Source organism: Carassius auratus, unplaced genomic scaffold (genome assembly GCF_003368295.1).
Source record: "Carassius auratus strain Wakin unplaced genomic scaffold, ASM336829v1 scaf_tig00019696, whole genome shotgun sequence".
Taxonomy (NCBI): domain Eukaryota; kingdom Metazoa; phylum Chordata; class Actinopteri; order Cypriniformes; family Cyprinidae; genus Carassius; species Carassius auratus.
Genome location: NW_020524984.1, coordinates 12501 through 15000, shown reverse-complemented (window position 1 = coordinate 15000; position 2500 = coordinate 12501). Strand labels below are relative to the sequence as shown.

Sequence of the window (2500 nt, the reverse complement as noted above, 5' to 3'; positions counted from 1 at the left end):
AATCTTATTCAGGAGCCCTTTACAATACGCACAAAAAGTTAACATCTATACAACCCTGAGGCACTGGCCTCCTAAGCCAGAGATTGTGGTTTCGAGTCCGGTCAAGGTGCACTACAGCAGAGTGGCGCAGCGGAAGCGTGCTGGGCCCATAACCCAGAGGTCGATGGATCGAAACCATCCTCTGCTATGCCCTTTTAACTTCTAAACACTCTTGAGTCCCTAAAAAGGAACAAAAGCCACAAGCTGGTCGTGGAAAGCTGAGGCCAATTTGACCTCTAATAATATTCAGTCATCTAGAAGACTCTTTGTGTGCATTGTAAAGGCCTCCTGAATAAGATTGAGATATAAAAGGGCAAGTTAGCATCTGTTTTCAAGCCCCAGTGGCCTAATGGATAAGGCACTGGCCTCTTAAGCCAGGGATTGTGGGATTGAGTCCCATCTGGGGTGAATAAAGCAGAGTGGAGCAGCGGAAGCGTGTGTAACCCAGAGGTTGAAGGATCGAAACTATCCTCTGCTAAGCCTTTTTGAAACTCAGGATGCCTTTACAATACACACAAAGAGTTAACTTCTAGACACTCCTGAGGCACTGGCCTCCTAAGCCAGAGATTGTGGTTTCAAGTCCGGTCAAGGTTGATTACAGCAGAGTGGCGCAGCGGAAGCGTGCTGGGCCCATAACCCAGAGGTCGATGGATCGAAACCATCCACTGCTAAGGCATTTTAAATCTCAATCTTATTCAGGAGGCCTTTACAATATACAAAAAGAGTTAACTTCTAGACACTCCTGAGGCACTGGCCTCCAAAGCCAGAGATTGTGGTTTCAAGTCCGGTCAAGGTTGATTACAGCAGAATGGCGCAGCGGAAGCGTGCCGGGTCCATAACCCAGAGGTCGATGGATCGAAACCATCCTCTGCTAAGGCATTTTAAATCTCAATCTTATTCAGGAGCCCTTTACAATACGCACAAAAAGTTAACATCTATACAACCCTGAGGCACTGGCCTCCTAAGCCAGAGATTGTGGTTTCGAGTCCGGTCAAGGTGCACTACAGCAGAGTGGCGCAGCGGAAGCGTGCTGGGCCCATAACCCAGAGGTCGATGGATCGAAACCATCCTCTGCTATGCCCTTTTAACTTCTAAACACTCCTGAGACCCTAAAAAACGTCAAAAGCCACAAGCTGGTCGTGAAAAGCTGAGGCCAATTTGACCTCTAATAATATTCAGTCATCTAGAAGACTCTTTGTGTGCATTGTAAAGGCCTCCTGAATAAGATTGAGATATAAAAGGGCAAGTTAGCATCTGTTTTCAAGCCCCAGTGGCCTAATGGATAAGGCACTGGCCTCTTAAGCCAGGGATTGTGGGATTGAATCCCATCTGGGGTGAATACAGCAGAGTAGAGCAGCGGAAGCGTGTGTAACCCAGAGGTTGAAGGATCGAAACGATCCTCTGCTAAGCCTTTTTGAAACTCAGGATGCCTTTACAATACACACAAAGAGTTAACTTCTAGACACTCCTGAGGCACTGGCCTCCTAAGCCAGAGATTGTGGTTTCAAGTCCGGTCAAGGTTGATTACAGCAGAGTGGCGCAGCGGAAGCGTGCTGGGCCCATAACCCAGAGGTCGATGGATCGAAACCATCCTCTGCTATGACCTTTCAACTTCTAAACACTCTTGAGTCCCTAAAAAGGAACAAAAGCCACAAGCTGGTCGTGGAAAGCTGAGGCCAATTTGACCTCTAATAATATTCAGTCATCTAGAAGACTCTTTGTGTGCATTGTAAAGGCCTCCTGAATAAGATTGAGATATAAAAGGGCAAGTTAGCATCTGTTTTCAAGCCCCAGTGGCCTAATGGATAAGGCACTGGCCTCTTAAGCCAGGGATTGTGGGATTGAGTCCCATCTGGGGTGAATAAAGCAGAGTGGAGCAGCGGAAGCGTGTGTAACCCAGAGGTTGAAGGATCGAAACTATCCTCTGCTAAGCCTTTTTGAAACTCAGGATGCCTTTACAATACACACAAAGAGTTAACTTCTAGACACTCCTGAGGCACTGGCCTCCTAAGCCAGAGATTGTGGTTTCAAGTCCGGTCAAGGTTGATTACAGCAGAGTGGCGCAGCGGAAGCGTGCTGGGCCCATAACCCAGAGGTCGATGGATCGAAACCATCCACTGCTAAGGCATTTTAAATCTCAATCTTATTCAGGAGGCCTTTACAATATACAAAAAGAGTTAACTTCTAGACACTCCTGAGGCACTGGCCTCCAAAGCCAGAGATTGTGGTTTCAAGTCCGGTCAAGGTTGATTACAGCAGAATGGCGCAGCGGAAGCGTGCCGGGTCCATAACCCAGAGGTCGATGGATCGAAACCATCCTCTGCTAAGGCATTTTAAATCTCAATCTTATTCAGGAGCCCTTTACAATACGCACAAAAAGTTAACATCTATACAACCCTGAGGCACTGGCCTCCTAAGCCAGAGATTGTGGTTTCGAGTCCGGTCAAGGTGCACTACAGCA

At 47.5% G+C, this 2500-nt stretch overlaps 3 non-coding genes across 3 annotated transcripts; all 3 read left to right on the top strand.

Moving 5' to 3' along the window:
- The first annotated feature begins 374 nt into the window (after window positions 1–374).
- trnak-cuu (transfer RNA lysine (anticodon CUU)) lies at window positions 375–447 on the top strand. The gene has a single exon. It is a non-coding gene; the product is annotated as a tRNA-Lys (tRNA).
- Window positions 448–1303: 856 nt separating this feature from the next.
- On the top strand, window positions 1304–1376 carry trnak-cuu (transfer RNA lysine (anticodon CUU)). The gene has a single exon. It is a non-coding gene; the product is annotated as a tRNA-Lys (tRNA).
- A 450-nt stretch (window positions 1377–1826) lies between these two features.
- On the top strand, window positions 1827–1899 carry trnak-cuu (transfer RNA lysine (anticodon CUU)). Its single transcript has one exon. It is a non-coding gene; the product is annotated as a tRNA-Lys (tRNA).
- Window positions 1900–2500: the final 601 nt, after the last annotated feature.